Source organism: Carassius carassius, chromosome 45, assembly GCF_963082965.1.
Source record: "Carassius carassius chromosome 45, fCarCar2.1, whole genome shotgun sequence".
Taxonomy (NCBI): Eukaryota; Metazoa; Chordata; class Actinopteri; order Cypriniformes; family Cyprinidae; genus Carassius; species Carassius carassius.
This window is the reverse complement of record NC_081799.1, coordinates 12,347,569-12,366,786: the sequence shown is the minus strand read 5'-3', so window position 1 is coordinate 12,366,786 and position 19,218 is coordinate 12,347,569. Positions and strand designations below refer to the sequence as shown.

The 19,218-nt window shown below is 43.0% G+C and overlaps 1 long non-coding RNA gene across 1 annotated transcript; it reads right to left on the bottom strand.

Moving 5' to 3' along the window:
* Nucleotides 1–17,484: 17,484 nt before the first annotated feature.
* On the bottom strand, nucleotides 17,485–18,220 carry LOC132127645 (uncharacterized). Its single transcript, XR_009427561.1, has 3 exons — nucleotides 18,096–18,220; nucleotides 17,909–18,015; nucleotides 17,485–17,733 (listed from the first exon to the last, which is right to left on the bottom strand). It is a non-coding gene; the product is annotated as an uncharacterized LOC132127645 (long non-coding RNA).
* Between the last annotated feature and the right edge of the window lie 998 nt (nucleotides 18,221–19,218).

The following is a 19,218-nucleotide window of genomic DNA, read 5'->3' as shown; positions in this document are numbered from 1 at the left end:
TCCAGAGATTGTGACTGTTTCAGCGTTTTTTGCAATGCGCAAGCCTGTACGGTTGCCCGCTTGCCTGCACACGAAAACCGTTATCACGGCTACCCAGATATTTCCCGAAAAATGTGTAATTTCTGGTGTCCCGGCCACGGCCGATGGTGCTATAAATGTAGTGACGATGCCCACTGCTCAGTGCCCATCTCCACATATAAGCACAGCCCTTCACACAGGGCTCGCGCCCATAAAAGCGACTCAAGTCGATCACGCGCACTACATAGTAGACGTGCCCACTCCTCAGTGCCCACAATCACTATGTCACACGCGTCATGTGGTTTCTGTAAAAAACGAAACCCGTGCACGTTCGTCCGGCCACGGCCGATGGTGCTATAAATGTAGTGACGATGCCCACTCCTCAGTGCCCATCTCCACATGTAAGCACAGCCCTGCACACAGGGCCTGCGCCCATAATGTCGACTCAAGTCGGTCGCGCACACTGCATAGTAAACGTGCCCACCCCTCAGTGCCCACAATTACTATGTCACACGCGTCATGTGGTTTCTGTAAAAACGAAACCCGTGCATGCTCGTCCGGCCACGGCCGATGGTGCTATAAATGCAGTGACGATGCCCACTACCCAGTGCCCATCTCCACATGTAAGCACAGCCCTGCACACAGGGCTAGCGCACATAAGATCGACACAGATCGGTCGAGCGCGCCGCATAGTAAACGTGCCCACTTCCCAGTGCCCACATACACTATGTCACATACGGCGCGGGGCTTCTGTAAAAACGAGGCCCGTGCACGTACATTCTGCACAGGCAGACAGCGAGTTGAAAGTGGTAAAAGTGCACACATGCAGCCCACGGTTACTCGCAGATATATCGAGTCCCACGGGACCCGCTCAGCCTCCCTCCAGTCGGTTAAGCGCCGGAAGGGGGTCGAGGAAGAGCGATCTGCCCGCTGTGATCAGCGCGCTCCCCGCCTCAGATGCGCAGCACACTCGAGCGCCGCCGTTGCCCAGTCAACAGAGCGCGTTTCGCATCCAGCCCTTAGCCATTCATGCAGATGCATGGTCAGTGCTTCCAGGGGTTTCGGATTGGGTGCTAGGCATTATAAAAAGAGGCTACTCGCTACAGTTTTCTCGACACCCACCGCGCTTTTCAGCGCGCGTCGAAACTACGGTCACATACTTCGGGCCGAAATATCAAAACTGTTGAGCAATGGGGCTGTAGAGCCTGTGTCTCAAAGCGAGGGGGGCTGTACAGCAGATACTTTCTGGTGCCCAAGAGAGACGGGGGTCTCAGGCCCATACTGGATCTAAGACAGCTGAACAAGGCATTGATGAAACGCAGTTTCAAAATGCTCACGACCAGGAAGCTCCTCGCGCAGATTCGCAGAGGGGACTGGTTCATGTCAATAGATCTGAAGGACGCGTATTTTCAAATACAGATAGCATCAAACCACAGGCGATATTTGAGATTCGCCTTCGAGGGCCAGGCATACCAGTTTGCAGTCCTGCCATTCGGCTTGTCCGTAGCTCCTCGTACGTTTACGAGGTGCATGGATGCAGCGCTCGCTCCTCTCAGACTCAGAGGCATACGAGTGCTGAATTATTTGGACAACTGGCTGGTTCTGGCCCGATCATGAGCGGAGCTCGTGGACCACAGAGCCGTTTTACTCGATCACCTCGAGAAGCTCGGCCTCAGTGTCAATTGGGCGAAGAGTTCGCTGAACCCCAGTCAGACGATCCTGTTTCTGGGTATAGTTCTGAACTCGTGTTCCATGACGGCGCGGCTGTAGCCACAGCGCGCGATGGGCATTCAGCGTGCAGTGAGTTCTTTCCGCTGTGGCGCGACTGTGTCGCTCAAACACTGTCAAAAGATGCTGGGTCTCATGGCCTCAGCATCTCCGGTTCTGCGGCTGGGCCTGCTCCGCATGCGCCCCCTGCAGTTCTGGCTGAAGGCTCAGGTGCTGCGCAGAGTGTGGGCGTCTGGCCGGCTGCATTTCAAGGTCGATCAGAGCTGTGTTGCGGCTCTAGCACCTTGGACAGCGAACGGCTGGTACCGATCAGGTGTATACCTGGGGACTTCCCCGAGTGTGAAAGTGGTGTCGACGGACGCCTCCACTTCGGGATGGGGAGCGCTGCTCGAAGGCAGACCGTCCTTTTGGCCTATGGTCAGAACGGGAAAAGCTCCATCATATCAACTGCCTGGAAATGCTGGCAGTGGAGAACGCGCTTTTGTCCCCATATCAAGGATCACGTAGTCCGTCGTCCGTCGTAGTCCGTTCGGACAACATGTCCGTGGTGTCCTACATAAATCGCCAGGGCGGTCTCGGGTCCCGAAACCTGTGCAGGCTGACGGAACGCCTCCTGATTTGGGCTCAGCGCAACGTGCGCTCGCTGAGTGCAGTGCATGTGCCTAGACTGCAGAATCTGGGTCCAGACAGGCTGTCCAGAGGCAATGTTTCTACGGGCGAATGGTCTCTACACCCGCAAACAGTCCGGCTGTTGTGGGAGAGATCTGGCATGGCGGAGGTGGACATCTTTGCGTCCCACGAAAACGCTCACTGCCCCGCGTTCTTTCCAAGAACGAAAGCGCGCTGTCACGGAGATGGCCGTGCTGCCCGCTTTATGCGTTCCCTTCCGTCTCCCTCCTTCCGCAGGTGATAGAACGGGTGAGAGAAACGAGATGTTCAATACTGCTTGTAGCACCTCTTTGGAAGAACCAACCATGGTTCCCAGATCTGATGCAGTTAGCAGATGTCGCCCCGTGGCCGGTACCGTTGAGGAGAGACCTCCTCTCGCAGGCCAGGGGCTCGATTTGGCACCCTCAACCGGAGTTGTGGTCCCTCTATGTATGGGCACTCAACGGTTACCCGCTGATCTCGCAGTGGGAGTGCTAAATACCATCACTCAGGCTAGAGCTCCGTCGACACGACATCTGTATGCCTCGAAGTGGTCGGTGTTCTCCAGCTGGTGCACAGCTCGAGGTTATTCACCCCTTAGTTGTGAGGTGACGGAGGTCCTCTCCTTCCTTCAGGAGCTGTTGGATAAGGGCAGAGCCCCATCCACGCTCAAATTTATGTGGCTGCCATCGCGGCGTTTTCTGAAACGGCGTCCGGTCAGTCAATAGGAAGGAATTATTTAGTCATCCGGTTCCTCAGAGGAGCTAGGAGGCTGAATCCTCCCAGACCTCCGTCAGTCCCTATGTGGGACCTTGCGGCGATTTTGGAGGCCTTGAAGGGTCCCCCTTTCAAGCCTATCCAATCGATTAGCCTTCAGCATCTGTCGTTCAAGACAGTATTCTTGTTGGCTCTCGCTTCTGTGAAGCGTGTGGGTGATTTGCATGCGCTCTCGGTGAGCCAGTCGTGCTTGGAGTTTGGGCCCAATGACTCAAGAGTCATACTCAAACCTAGGCACGGTTATGTGCCGAAATCCCTCAACACACCGTTTCGGGCTCAGGTTATTGCCCTGTCTGCCCTGCCGGTGTCAGGGGAGGATGGAGACTCGAGTCTTCTTTGCCCTGTCAGGGTTTTAAGAGCTTATGTGTCTCGCTCCGCTGCCTTTCGGCAGACGGAGCAGCTATTTGTCTCGTTCGGTGGGCGTTCCAAGGGAATGGCTGTTTCGAGACAGACGCTATCCAGATGGATAGTTGACGCCATAGTGTTAGCTTATGCTTCCAGGGGCCTTCAGTGCCCGTTGGGCGTCGCCTCGTCGTGGGCGTGGTCTACTGGGATCTCCTTGCAGGATATATGTATGGCGGCAGGTTGGGCCTCGCCGTCTACATTTATCAGGTTCTATAACCTGGAGGTTCCCGCCTTGCAAGCAAGGCTGCTGTCGGTATAGGCGAATCAGGGCCCTGAGGGGAATTCTGAGTTCACGAGCGCTATGCGCTGCCGACTGTTATATGGGCAGTATTGTGTAAGATCCGCATTGCCACATTGGTCAGGCCTTGCATCTACGGATGCTGCTAGATATGGGACGGAGGGCTTTATCCCTTTTCTGTCCTGGACTCTCTGTGAGTCCCTCAGGTGACTGTGCACTGTAAATCCTGGGCGTTGCTTCAGGTTTATTGGTGTGTGATCCCTGTGCGCACGGCATTTTACATTGGGTTCCCGTAGCGTCTTAGCTAAGACGCAGTACGAGAGAGCTCTCGTAAGAGAACGTACTCGGTTACTAAACGTAACCTCGGTTCTCTCTAGAAGAGCGAACGAGTACTGCGTTCTCTGCCGTGCGCACGATTCACTCTGGTTCGCTTCGGCGATGAAATAAATCAGGTGAGTCAGCCTTTTCGAGCTCCTTTTATAGGTTGGGCCACACCCGTTTCGGCGGGAAGTGGCAAGAAGGGCGCGAAGCGCCCTTATTGGTCTGATGTTGCATCAGCCCGCGCTCGATAGGCTGTGCAGTTGCCGCAGAACAAGCCAATGAGCGAACGAGCCGTCTCGCCTATGGCTGTGTACTGCTGCAAATGCGCTTTACAAAAATACAAAATTAAGGATAATTTTTTGCTTCAGTATTTCGTGAAAAGAGACTTTTCCCGTAGCGTCTTAGCTAAGACGCAGTACTCGTTCGCTCTTCTAGAGAGAACCGAGGTTACGTTTAGTAACCGAGTACGTTTTACAGATAAGATTATGAAGTTTTCATATGAAGCTTTGGTAGACTTGTGGCTTTAGCTACACTGTGTTTCTAAACTCATATCCTACATCAACAATTTTTTAAATACGTTTAAAAATATGTTTTTAATATTTTTATTTTTGTTTTTATGTTTGAGTTTATATATCTCTATTATCATAACAGTCTGAGTGATTCATATTCCTGAACAGTAAACTTTGAAGTGTCAGCTTTGTGAAAAAATTTTGATTATGTATCTAGTCAGAAAGAATCATGAGCAGAAACCTTTTTATTTTGAGTATGTCATTTCTGTCTCCATGCCAAAAAAGGGGGGTGACTAGTAAAGGGTTAAAACAGCAAATAGTCATGCCATGACAAGGACAGAGTCTCTCTCCTACTCCACCCAAGCACGATTACATCGTCGATACGTATCGTCGATCTCACGCGCTGACAAGATGACGATTGACAATGACCATATCGCTGATTCATGGGACTTATTTGGGGTACACTGGCACAGGAAATTCAATTTATTTTTTGTACACTTAATTTTTCAAATACAATGACTGCACCAAGATTTTCTGACTTGATATCGGAAGCAGCTCATTGGATTTGTTAAACAATTATGCAAGTAATCCTCATAGCGTCTACCCTTTAGACAACCAATTGTTCTTAGTATTGAACCCCTGTCAGGCACTGCAAGAGTGCTCCCGGTTGAGCTTTGCCTTTTCCGTTCAAAAAAAAAAAAAAACCCTCCTTCACTGTCTGGCCAAATACTGGCCATACAACTTTACCTTTCCATCATACGTTCGGAGAGGCTTTCCCAGTTGATGTCGTGAGTATTTACCTCCCATCAGACGTCGGTGAGAGCCTCCCGTCTAGACCACATTACTTTTTCCTTTCTACAGTCGGTGAGGCTTACCCATTCGACACCGTGAGTATTGAGCTCCCGTCGGTTGTTGGTAAGAGTCTCACGGCTAGACAACTTTTTTCATCCTTTCCGTCTTACGTCCGGAGAGGCTTACCCGTTCGATTCCTTGAGTATTGAGCGCCCATCGGACGTCGGCGAGAGTCTCCTAGCCACACACTTTCGGCAGACGGAGCAGCTATTTGTCTCGTTCGGTGGGCGTTCCAAGGGAATGGCTGTTTCGAGACAGACGCTATCCAGATGGATAGTTGACGCCATAGTGTTAGCTTATGCTTCCAGGGGCCTTCAGTGCCCGTTGGGCGTCGCCTCGTCGTGGGCGTGGTCTACTGGGATCTCCTTGCAGGATATATGTATGGCGGCAGGTTGGGCCTCGCCGTCTACATTTATCAGGTTCTATAACCTGGAGGTTCCCGCCTTGCAAGCAAGGCTGCTGTCGGTATAGGCGAATCAGGGCCCTGAGGGGAATTCTGAGTTCACGAGCGCTATGCGCTGCCGACTGTTATATGGGCAGTATTGCGTAAGACCCGCATTGCCACATTGGTCAGGCCTTGCATCTACGGATGCTGCTAGATATGGGACGGAGGGCTTTATCCCTTTTCTGTCCTGGACTCTCTGTGAGTCCCTCAGGTGACTGTGCACTGTAAATCCTGGGCGTTGCTTCAGGTTTATTGGTGTGTGATCCCTGTGCGCACGGCATTTTACATTGGGTTCCCGTAGCGTCTTAGCTAAGACGCAGTACGAGAGAGCTCTCGTAAGAGAACGTACTCGGTTACTAAACGTAACCTCGGTTCTCTCTAGAAGAGCGAACGAGTACTGCGTTCTCTGCCGTGCGCACGATTCACTCTGGTTCGCTTCGGCGATGAAATAAATCAGGTGAGTCAGCCTTTTCGAGCTCCTTTTATAGGTTGGGCCACACCCGTTTCGGCGGGAAGTGGCAAGAAGGGCGCGAAGCGCCCTTATTGGTCTGATGTTGCATCAGCCCGCGCTCGATAGGCTGTGCAGTTGCCGCAGAACAAGCCAATGAGCGAACGAGCCGTCTCGCCTATGGCTGTGTACTGCTGCAAATGCGCTTTACAAAAATACAAAATTAAGGATAATTTTTTGCTTCAGTATTTCGTGAAAAGAGACTTTTCCCGTAGCGTCTTAGCTAAGACGCAGTACTCGTTCGCTCTTCTAGAGAGAACCGAGGTTACGTTTAGTAACCGAGTACGTTTTACAGATAAGATTATGAAGTTTTCATATGAAGCTTTGGTAGACTTGTGGCTTTAGCTACACTGTGTTTCTAAACTCATATCCTACATCAACAATTTTTTAAATACGTTTAAAAATATGTTTTTAATATTTTTATTTTTTTTTTTATGTTTGAGTTTATATATCTCTATTATCATAACAGTCTGAGTGATTCATATTCCTGAACAGTAAACTTTGAAGTGTCAGCTTTGTGAAAAAATTTTGATTATGTATCTAGTCAGAAAGAATCATGAGCAGAAACCTTTTTATTTTGAGTATGTCATTTTTGTCTCCATGCCAAAAAAGGGGGGTGACTAGTAAAGGGTTAAAACAGCAAATAGTCATGCCATGACAAGGACAGAGTCTCTCTCCTACTCCACCCAAGCACGATTACATCGTCGATACGTATCGTCGATCTCACGCGCTGACAAGATGACGATTGACAATGACCATATCGCTGATTCATGGGACTTATTTGGGGTACACTGGCACAGGAAATTCAATTTATTTTTTGTACACTTAATTTTTCAAATACAATGACTGCACCAAGATTTTCTGACTTGATATCGGAAGCAGCTCATTGGATTTGTTAAACAATTATGCAAGTAATCCTCATAGCGTCTACCCTTTAGACAACCAATTGTTCTTAGTATTGAACCCCTGTCAGGCACTGCAAGAGTGCTCCCGGTTGAGCTTTGCCTTTTCCGTTCAAAAAAAAAAAAAAACCCTCCTTCACTGTCTGGCCAAATACTGGCCATACAACTTTACCTTTCCATCATACGTTCGGAGAGGCTTTCCCATTTGATGTCGTGAGTATTTACCTCCCATCAGACGTCGGTGAGAGCCTCCCGTCTAGACCACATTACTTTTTCCTTTCTACAGTCGGTGAGGCTTACCCATTCGACACCGTGAGTATTGAGCTCCCGTCGGTTGTTGGTAAGAGTCTCACGGCTAGACAACTTTTTTCATCCTTTGGCCAAAAAAGGCTTACCCATCCGATGTCGTCAGTATTGAGCTCCCACGGGATGCTGGCGTGAGCCTTCAGGCCACACACTCTTACCTTTTCCTCCTACAGTCAGCGAGGCTTACCCGTTCGATGCCTTGAGTATTGAGCTCCCATCGGATGCCGGCGAGAGCCTCCTGGCAACACAACTTTACCCTTTCCGTCTTACGTCCGGAGAGGCTTACCCGTTCGATTCCTTGAGTATTGAGCGCCCATCGGACGTCGGCGAGAGTCTCCTAGCCACATAAACTTTACTTTTCCATGCTACGGTCGTGGAGGCTTACCCGTTCGGTGCCTTGAGTATTGAGCTCCCATCGGACGTCGGTGAGAGTCTCACGGCCACCTAACTTTTCGTTCCTGTTTGACGGGTGACGGTGCTCACTGTACGACGACAAGAGTCTTCACCTCCCACCTCCCACCAAACTCTGTCCAAATCTTTTCCCCCCGCCTGGTGAGGCTTACCCGTTCGATGTTCTGAGTCCTGATCTCCCATCGGATGCTGCGAGAGCCCACGCAGTCGAGTTTTCCCCCTACCGCTCCCCGGCCGGCGAGGCTTACCCGTCTGATGCCGTTGAGTATTGTGCTCGTGTCAGATGTCGGCGAGAGTGCTCCCGGTTGGGTTTTCTTTTCTTGCTGCCCACAAACAGGTCTTATCCATCTGATGCCGTGAGTATTGATCTCCCGTCGGGTGTTGCAAGAGTCCTCTTTGTCGGCGGCCCAAAGCCTGTTTATCTGCTCAACTGAGAGGACCTACACGTCCGTCGTCCTGAGTCTTGATCTCCAGTCAGAAGCTTCATGGGTCCTCTCAGTCAGTTATCTGCCCTGGTTGCCCACTGACTAGCAGGGGCTCATCAGCCAGTAGGGCCCGTACGCCAACACCGTGACCTATTCCTGTCGAGGCAACTCGGGCCCTCCTGGGCGGGCTATCCAATCACGTTGCTCCTCCGTTATCGGCCGGTAGGGCTCATCCGTTCCAATGCAGTGAGGTGCTCCGGTTGTGCAACGGCTCGAGCCCTCCTGACCGGGTGCCCCAAATCATGGGTCCGATACAAGCAGCCGGTAGGGCCTATCTATCCAAATAGGTAAAGTTGCTCCCACTGGAGTACATAGGCTCTTCCGACCTGCCAACCAGCTGACTTTCTAAATATCAGCCCCCGCCAGATCTCAACGCTATTGTGGGGGGGTCCTTAGTCTGGCGGCTGTCCTTTCTGCTATTGCTTTTTGGGGGGTACTCTAGGTTCGGGACATTCCCGAGCTCGGAGCCCCTTCCCCGGACAGCACGCCAAATATGCATTATAATACTTCAGCTAATTATATGTAAGTGTGAACTCGTGAAATGTAGTTTCATAACAAGGTTTGGGAGGAGCACGTCAGATACTTAGCCTAATTAGCACAGGTGGAGCCACTTAAGATAATCAACCTTAGGGTATAAATTAGGGGTGTGCATGGATAGTCGAACATTCGAATATTCGTTCTGCTCTAATTATTCGATAAATAAAAATGATATTCGAATTTCGCAAAAAAAAAAAAAGTTCAAAATAAAACCTAATTTGGTCACTTTCTGTGATTCTCCACGGCATATTTGAAGGTGTATGCAAGCAAAAAAGTATTAATGAATGAATAAGTGGCCATTCACATATCGCGCCTAATAACGCATGGAAAGGCTATGCGCGCCGCTTTCTCCTTCTTTCCAAAGCGCTCGGGCAGAAGCGCTCCTGAGGCTAAGCAACAGTGACGCGCTCTCTCCATGAAGATGCAGAAATTTCAGCAAAGGATAAATGGATTTGCAGCACAAAAAAATCGCTTTCAGTAGCTCTGCTACTAAATTTATTTCAAAATGGCAATCCATATACAACTATGATCAGCAGTTCCTTCATCTTGGCTGAGCTTTCAACGTTGTTACGGGAAAGGATGAAGCTGAATGTTTAGTTCTTGTCACATGACATGCGGTGCGCTTGCGGCATTCTGAAAGTTGAGATGTTTTTAACTCGATGCAATGCGGACGCGCCTGGGAAAAACGGGACCGCGTCGCTTCCATTATGAGCGCGCATACTGCGCGCCTACATTGGAAATAACGAACTTGAGCGTGCAAAAGACGCGATATGTGAATGCCCCCACTGCAGTCTTCTACAGTACTTCAAATATGCCGTGGATTGAAAACTCCTCTTCTCGCGTCTGCCTTAGACCCTCGGCACAAACATCTCAGGTTTCTCGATGAAAACATGAGAGAAGTAAGAAAAAAAAACTTTTTTGAACATTATCAGAACATTTTCCTTGATGCGAGTGGTGCGGATGCAGTCGCCACAATGAAGAAGATGCAATGCCCACTCGTTGGAAAAGGCTGAGCCGGTTCTCCAGTGATGATTACAGAGAGTCCAGCCGAGACGAGTGGGAACAGTTTTTGCTGGAGCCATGTATTCCACCAGATGAGGATCCCATTCAGTGGTGAAACGAAAACACGAAGCGCTTCACAAAACTTATTCGCTTAGTACACCGTTATTTGTGAGTCCCGCCAACGTCTGTGCCGTCAGAGTGCGTTTTCTCCGCGGCCAGCCTTGTTAACGGAATAAGGAGCCGGCTTTCCCCCAATCATGTTTACATGCCTGTATTTCTTAACAAGAACATTATAAACAATAGAAAAAAAGCAAAAAATATTTGCTGACAGTTTAAAAGTTAAGTGTAAGCTACATTCTGTACAATAGCCTAATTGCTGCAGGCTGCTTTACGTTTTTTCTTTGTTCACTTTTTTTTTTTTTTTTGCTTTTAATCTGTACTTTTGTTTGTTTGCACACATTGTTAAAGGTTTTCAGCTACAAAACACGATGTGTAATGTTCAAGCTTATTGTGTGTAAGCTTGTTCAAAATGACGAAAACAAATGTTGCTGAAAAATAACGTCTGACTCATTAAACTTAATTTAAATAAACGAATATTTGAATATTCGTTTTTTGTGAGCTCAAATATTCGAATGTGATATTTGTGGAAAACGCCCATCCCTAGTATAAATACAGCTGAATTAGCCTACCTGTCTCCATTGACACACTTTTTGTTCATTTCACACTTTTATATTATACGGGGGGGGGGGGGGGGGGTCCTATATGATGAAAATAACATAAAGGCAACGAGCAAAACAGCATCATGTATGTTGTTAGCAGATGAGTCCAAAGTGTGGGAAAGTATGTACTGTGCATGTGTGAAGTCTAGCCTGTTTAGATAAATTAACTTGCATAGAGGTCATAATTCAGAAAAGTAGTAATCTAAAGTGTAGCCGCACTGGGTTGTACATAATAATTAACTCAAATGATATATAGGGAATTTGGGTAATTAATCAGGAATATGATTAATATATATATCATATTACAGTTGCATTAAAATTATTGAAGATGAAAAATAGGTCAATTGTATATATTAATAACTAATCACAAGGCACTGTAATTTAGTCATTAACATTTCAATATTCTATTCTTCACATCAATTATTGTGATATCTTTTACTAGAAATTAATGGAAATCAAACGTGGTTCGTCCAGCAAACGTAAGATTCGTTTTATTAATCCTCAGTAATGCTATCACTTCTTATAATTCCAGGACGAATAGTTTCTGGCCATGAAACCATTCTCCTGTCCTTATAAAATTTATATTACTTAAAAGTAACAAATGAGCTTTGTAGCTAAGATCGGCATTTCATTGACTTCGTAACATGAGCAACTTAGACAGACAATCTGGAGTATATGGAATTTAATAATTGAACCAATAATACATCAACTACGATTTATACAGAGTAAATACGCGTACGACAATATAGACAGTACACTTTGTACAAGACATAACAAAATCCAAATGAGGGAGAGAGAGTGAGAGAGAGTGAAAGAGGATGAATGAGAGAATAGGCGTGATATGCAAAATCACGCGCTCAGTTATGTAAACTCACAGACAGTAACCCTTGAAAGGCAACATAGAAATCAAATCATAGACACTTTAAGCAGCATTTAAATTCTCCATAGAGAATGATACTTGCATGTGGTTCTCTTTGTGTATGCGAAAGCAGCGTGGGCGTGTAGCGTGCGTCAGTCTGGGTTTGTCCTCTCTGTGTCCAGGCTGCTGCGGAATCGCGCAATATTTGAAAGTTCAAAGAAAGCAATGTTTCAGACTTCGTCTTCCTCGTGGGGAGAGGCGAATAGGTGAATAAACTTAGTAATGAAAATAAACAAAACAACGAAAACGAAAGCTTCCGAAGGAGTCATGAGAATGGCTGTCCTCTCAGCCGCCGTGCTGAGAGGGACGGCGATAGGAAAGCGGCCCGAGGCCGCGCAGAGGGACCAGCAGCGCCTAAGAGGAGAGCGAGGACCAGAGAAGAGAGAGAGCTGGACCTTCCGGGGTCAGCTCTTATGGCTTGAAATGGTTCACGCCTCTGTTCGCGTGAACAACCAATGAACGTCCGCGATCTGAAGCGGGAAAAAGTTCCTTTGTCTCTGTGGAAACACCCACCCTAATAAATTAGGGTTTATCAGATTTCAACAGTGATATTCTAGCACGTTCGTGATTCCAGATTAATACATTTTTCATTAATTTCCTTTATATAAGTGAGTCCGTCAAAGCATGACGACCAAAAATAACATATATAAATGATCAAAACATGAAGTTACATTCAAATGCAGAATTACACACATTTAAAGTTTGATTAACACACGATAAAACTGCAGATACTCCAATTTATATGGGGAACATCTAATGCACCAAAAAGCAATACTTAATACCTTTAGAATTCATTGAGAAAATAAAAGGGTACTATTCTCTTTCTAAGAGTTAGCTTTCCTGTCCTGTTTGTTAGGTCATAAAGTTTTACGACCTGTTCAGGAGTGGGGTTACAGAAACATGACTCTATTTGAGAAAGTTAAAATGAGGAGAAACATTTCCTATTTACAAGTCATACTTATAATCCTCGCATCACAGGATTAACCATTTTTATGCAATACACAAACCTATTCAAAATACACATTATTAAGGATTTACATGATGAGTGTAAGATAAAACATTTGTGGGTGTGTGTGTGCGTGGGTGTGTGTAAGTTGAAAGGAGAGTTAATTTCTCCTTTGAGGCTGCTCACGTGACTTTGGAATGTCTCATCCTGTGTCGTAAATAATTTAAATCCAGCCAGGCTGGCGCCAGGCCAGGCATTTAGAGTAAAAAGGTTTCATTTGTATGCCTGAGTTTAAAATCTAAAAGTGTTAGGTTTGCATTGTTTTAGATTCAACGAACCGTGATTCATTAGTTCAGAACCCATGAATCGATGACCTGCATATCCGTTACAAAAGTATAAAAACTAGTCTAAAGTAATAGTATAAACATGGGCTCATGTGCTCAGAGGTGACGGCTCTGATTTAGATAATAATCATTCATTCTGAATGTTTTGTTCTGTTATACTTAGTTCACAAGAAAGAAAGAAGTACAATATACAATGAATTATAACTTAAAGGACCGGTTTCACAGACAGGGCTTAGACTAAGCCAGGATTAGACCATAGATCAATTAGGACATTTAAGTAATTTTTATAAACATGCTTAGAAAAAAACATTACCGATGTGCATCTTAAAACTAAAAAGGCACTGATATATTTTTAAGATCAGTCAGTGCAAGTTTATTTAAGTGGAAACAGCTCAGACTTACATTTTAGTCTAGGACTAGTCTTAAGCCCTGTCTGTGAAACCAGGGGAAAGTCCTTTAATATCAGAAAAACACGCAGCAGAACCAAACACACTACAGTGATCTTGAGCTTCTGATCTTCACACAATCACTTGCTGAACACCACATACATGATGTTAAATGAATGAACGTGCAAATTGTGATGATTTTCTATGAAAAATGACTGTGATAACCTGTGCACTGATGAATGTTGCTGTGTGTTTGTCTCTGTCCATAAGTCATAAACTTTCACACAGTCTGCATTCTTATAGATGACCACCGTCATCTCAGCTCTGTTTGTCTTCATCCTATCAGACTCAGCTCCGATCACATTGTAATACATATCATCAGACATTTCTGTTTAGATTTTTTTGACGTCAGTGCCTTGTTCCTGTGTAGATGTACTTGCCTTCTTTTTAAAGCTAGTGAGAACCAAACTTGAGGTCAATGCATGAAAACTAAATGGAAGTTGCAGTATTCTTTCCTTCCCTATTGTGATGTATGTCTAAGTGAAATGGCATTTTAAACAAGAGAAAGTTTATGACAGGACTTGATTTTGTTAACTGGGTGTTGATTTGGATGGTTGATTGGTTTGATTGGTTGTGCTTTGATTTCATGTGATTGGATTCATAAACTAAAACTAACAATAAAGTATTTAGCAATACAGATATTTTACTTTTAAAACAAATCAGTGACCACTATATTGTGTGGGGGGTTAGATGTGTTTGTGTGAGTAAATGTAATACTTTATAATATCAAAATGTGTGTATATAATCAATAGATAAGTTCTTCTCGTTTGAAGAACATGCTGCCGCTGCAATTACACTGTCCTCAGCCAGTAAGAGCTGGAACTTATAGAGATATGGAGACAAAAACACTACTGAATGACTCCTTGTTTTTATTATTAACTTGAAATTTCAGCGGTATGATACAAGCAAGCAAACTGTTCCTCGTAATACGATTGCAAATGTTATTGAATACATACAGCAGTTACAATAAACAAAAAGATCATATTAAATGACATTTTAGACACATCATTGTCAATAATGATGGTTTCGCTCTCTTTTGCCAATGAAGATGGTTCTAAACAAAGTAAAACTGTTGCAATTCTTCAAGCAATACACATCATTATTATGTTTCATTTCTGAAAGATGGGAATATGCATGAAAATTATATGCAGATTAAATTATGCATAGTAAAACTAGGTGTTGTAAACTCTCTTTCTATATATGGCTATTTTCCTGAGGAGACGGGGAGGACTTTCATGTATGCACAAACTTCCGCTGACTGGGTATGACAAAAATCTCTTTATAAATCCCAGTTAGAGGAAGATTGTGTGTACATGCATCTCCACCCTGTCTCCTCCCTGAAATAACCATATGTGGAGCTTATGACGCCTAGTTCTACGATGCATAACCTCATCTGCATATCATTTCCATGCATATTCCCATCTACATGACACCATGTTAAGAATAGAGACAAGTAAAGGACTTTTATGATTTTATTAGTCATGGTTGTCATGTGACACAGCAGCTATGATAACACTGTATAACTGATATAGGCTTATGTTTTATTTATTTATTTTTCCTTTTTATTCAAAACAATTCCAAACATGCTTAATATATCAGGAAATATCACGATTCTCAAATATGTGTAAGTAAACACATTTTTCACCTTTATAAATTGTTATTTGATCAATAAATGGTGATGGGCAAAGTAGTGTAATCTATATTACTCTAACTACACATAAAAACCTGACTTTTTTTTTACTTAAATGCCATATATGGGTGTCATGCCATAAAATATTTTAATACGACTGAATTTGCATTTAATGTAAATTTTAATGACAATATTGTAAGTTACTTAATTTAACACTTTCTTTTTACAGAGAGTAAAGAACATTTACATTATCAAATAACATTTTCATTCAGTCTAGAGTTCAGGCACTCTCAAAAACTCCCATTAAAAGCATTTTACATTATGAAACGAATATCTTACATTCGTACGCACATCTGCACTTTTTGTTGTTTCTGAAGAGAGAATTCACTAAATAATTCAGTCAGCGAGCAAGTGAACAAAACACAGCGTTTCAATGATGACTCTTCTGCACGTCTCTGATTGGCCATTGCATTCATAAGCGCAACAGCATCGTTTCTGATTGGTTATCATGAAGCGATGTACGAACGCGTCTGTCTCTGGCTAAGCGCCAGCCAGCAAATGCAGATTTGAATTTAGCAGTTGATGCTGTGTGCTGAGTGATCTAATCACACACCGGTGTGATTGTATCAAATATATAAAAAATATTATTCTGCTTTTTTTTTTTTTTCATTTGAAAGCTGCATTTAAAATCCACTTGGCTCAGAAATCTGAATCTTTGAATGGGCATGACGCCTCTGGCTGCCACCCCTAATATACAGTATATATATATATATATATATATATATATAATTATAACATTTGTACACTGCTTATCTTTTACATTTTACATTGGTGTTAGTTTAAGGTTTTTTTAAGAGCTTGATGTAATTATTATAAATTCTAACCCATTTCTTGTTCTTGAGAAGTTACTGAGACCACAACCAAACTACACAGAATGAAGAAACGTATCCTTTTTACAAAGAACTGAAACTTGATTTATTATCTGGTTTCTCTCGTTTAACAGAGGTTGGTGATCTTGGTTAGTAGCTGATCTCTCTCTTGTGTGTAGTTTGTGTTGTTTCTACGGATGTGGACATACAACACTATGACTGCAGTCAGCAGAAGAACACACAGCAGAACCAAACACACTACAGCTGCTCTGGAGCTCCTGCTGTTCACTGAATCACTTCCTGAAGATGACTGATATGATGAAGATAAATGTTTCTAATTTTCTAAAAATCGCAACGTCCCCAGAATGATACGAATCTTGGTGTCTTTTTGCATCACTTGCTATGTGATCACACACACAAAAAAATCTTGACTTGATTTGAAAAAGTAAAATGGTCAATAAAAAATAAAAATCATATAAATCAACATAAATAAATAAATAGCCGCCATAGCAATTGTGTGTGTGTGTGTGTGTCATCTACAATTCAATGAAAGGGTGAGACTCTAAAACATCAAGCGTGTAAAGTAGACATACACATACACAAGTCCTTGTTTGAACTATTTTGTAAGATCCTAATGTCAAAATTAATTTATGGGGACTTTTAATTAGACAGAAGCAAAAAAGGCTACAGTTCATACAAGCTTACCAAGACTGGATGATAGGAGATTGGAAAAAGGTTTCCTGGTCTGATGAGACTCGATTTCTTCTGAGACATTCTGATTACCTGGTTAAAATTTGGCATAGACAACAATAAATCCTTCCTTCCTTGTATCAGAGATTCAGGCTGCTGCTGGTAGTGTAATGGGGTGGGGGACATTTTCTCGTTTGGACATGTTGGGCCCCTTTGAGCATTGTCTAAATGCCACAGTCTATTTAAGTATTGTTACTGATCATGTCAATCCCTTTATGACCACAGTGTCCCTACAGTATCTTGAGATGGCTTCTTTCAGCCAGAAAACATGCCATGTCACAAAGCTCTAATCGTCTCAAACTGGTTTCTTGAAATGAGTCAACTACTAAAATGGCCTTCACAAACACCCGATTTCAGTCCAATAGAGCAGCTTTGGGAAGTGTTTGAATGGGAGATTTGTATCATGGATATGCAGATGCATTTGATCCATGACAAATCTGCATGATATTATCATGTCATATGGATCAAAATCTCTGAGGAATGTTTCTAGCACCTTTTGAATTTATCCAATGAGGAATTAAGGCAGTTCTGAAGCCAAAATGGGGTGTAACCCGGTACTGACAAGATACCTAATAAAGTGCCTTGGTGAGTGTATATCTATATAGTGATTGAGTGAGTTGTTATGTTCTCTGATTATTAAATAGGTACAAATTAAGAAAGATTACACACAAGAGCTTGCATTGACAAATGAGTGCAATTTTTTTTTATTTGATTTAATATAATTTAAATTGTTCTATAAATGTATTCAAATAAGCATCAAAGATTCATTAAAAAAAATAAGAACAGTACCCCTAACTCTTTTTACTGTGTTTCACATTACAACAAATCTATTTGGTTACTGCTTTACTTAGGATGAACATATTTGAAGCAACAGCTTTGTTAAACCTCTTAATTCCTCTCACAAATCCATACAAAGGTATCATGACATGGATAATCAGCCCAGCTATACTGAGATACAGCACAGTCCTCATCTTCAACTCTGCTATTGGGCTCACTGGGGCCCCAGAAACTCCAAAAGCTACAACAGATCATCAGTAAAACAGTTCAAGATTATTTGTCATATAATATATGTGGCTGAAGTGACTGAAAAGGTTTGAAAGTTAATGCATAAATGCATTGATATTGCTTGCAAGGTTATGTTTTAAATTGTATTGTTTAACAGTGTGACAGAGAACTGAGACAAAGCTGCTCACCTAGTGTGCAGTGTGCTGCCATCAACCCACTTCCAGACCCCTTCATTATCACTGTCAGTCAGACCAATCCACACAACGTTTCCACTAGTAACCCTTTTAATATATTCCTAGAATGAAATATTATACATTTAGACCATAAGCATTATTCATCACTGATTCAAACTTCAAAATTCAATCTTTCACTCACTTGTTCCTCTTCGTTGTTTATGATGACCAGATCTGCTCCTCTCTGCAAACAGTCTTGTCTGCTTTCAGTCCAGTTCTTCCACTCAGAGGAAATGTAGTAGGAAATCTGCTTGTATGCTATCCATTTAGGGTCGGTCGTAAGAGCACTGATCTGTCCAAGAAAGAAATTTTTACTTTATTTGTGGTTATAGTTTTAAGAGTATGATGATTTATAACACAATGAACATGTTGCATCCACTTTTTAAATGGATTATATTTCTCATAGTTATAATGTATTATAAGTCTCTTATCTTGCCATTTTTCTGATGCTACTTTACTTAAAGCGCCCTAAGACCACTTATAAGTAATAATAACAATAATAACAACTTTTTTTTTCTTCTTTCAAACAGCCATAAGATCATATAATAGATCAGATGAATGTGGAATATGACACATTTTATTTGGAATTTTTTTATTGTAATATCAGTTTGATTAATCAACATTAGCTCCACAGAAACACTCAAATAACACTCAACATCTAACCAATCAAAAGCTGTAGTAAGGTACTGTGCTGATCTGAAATAAACCGTGTCAAGATATGATTTTCTTTTACTGTAAATGAAGTAGATTTAATATGTTGCTCATTGTGTGTTATAAATAATCATACTCTTAAACGTATAAACACAAATACGTAAGTATTATGATGTATTATAATTGTTGTTATGATTATTCATGAGTTGATATAACATATAATGTTTTTATAATGCATTATGCATTCATTATAATGTCTTAAAAATACCCTTATAATGTATTATAAATACAGCTTCATAGAAAGTGTTACCAAATTTATTTTCACCCAAAAATTAATTTGCTGAAAATAAAATCAGGCTGTCCAATATGTAGATGTGTTTGTTTCTTCATCCGAACAAATTTTGGAGAGGTTGACCATTACTTATGTGGTTTAGACTTATTCGGATGGCAACAATTCACCGCAGAGGATCCATTGCTAAGCAATTGATGTAATGCTAAATTTGATAAAGAAAAAAACTCATCTACTGTATATTCTGGATGGTGTGAAAGTGAGTACATTTAAAAAATAATAATAATAATTTGTTGGTATATTATTCATTTATTGTTTTATATCA